The following is an 863-nucleotide window of genomic DNA, read 5'->3' on the forward strand; positions in this document are numbered from 1 at the left end:
GACACCTCCTGCCCCTGCACCAGCTGCCAAGGGGAAACTGAGGCACGGGGGGGGGGGGGGCCGAGCCACAGGGGCATCCCCGTCTCCCAAACCTCCCGGCCTTGACGGGGATGCGCACCATTCCCGGATCCTGCCAGCTCCCGTGACACCATCAGCGGGGCCTTGGCAGCACAAATCCTGCCCGGCTGCAGCGGGGCAGCGTGTGGCTGCGGCGCTGGCCTGGCAGCGAGCCCGCTCCGGCCCAGGCGTGCACRGAGCCAGCCTGGCCACGGGGAGCGAGACCAGGAAGCCTGGGCAGGGAAACAACCTGGAACGTGAAACCAGAGCATGAAACCAGAGCGTGAAACCAGAGCGCCCGGAGCGTGCCAGAGCCGGCCTGCCCGCACAGAGCCGAGCCCGACGTGCGAGCGTGTGCGTGCGAGCGTGCAACGAGGCTCGGGAGCGGCACGGGCCTGCGAGGCAGCACACGTGCACAAGGAGGTCACCAGCACGCTGGTGTGAGTGAGAACACGCGTGCACACCCACGTGGCACCAGCACGGGTGGGCAGCACGGGTGGGCAAGCCGGCATGCGGCTGGGGAGAAGGGCTGGCGTGCAAAACTGAACGTGCAAAACTGGGCGTGCAAGGGCGAGCGTGCACAGGCTGCGCGTGCGAGGGGACAGGAGCGCGCAGGGGCCCGCGGGTGTGAGGCCCACGCGTGCACGGAGGCGGCAACGCGCGCACGGCCCCGCGCGGGTGCAGGGCCCGGCCCGCAGCACCGCCAGGGCGGGGAACGGGGCCTGCGGCGGCCGCGTGTCCCCAGCAGGTGGCAGCCGCCACCCGCCACTGCCGGTCGCAGCTCCGGTGCACGGACCGACACCCCC

The sequence above is a fragment of the Apteryx rowi genome, unplaced genomic scaffold (assembly GCF_003343035.1).
Source record: "Apteryx rowi isolate R43461 unplaced genomic scaffold, aptRow1 scaffold_220, whole genome shotgun sequence".
Taxonomy (NCBI): domain Eukaryota; kingdom Metazoa; phylum Chordata; class Aves; order Apterygiformes; family Apterygidae; genus Apteryx; species Apteryx rowi.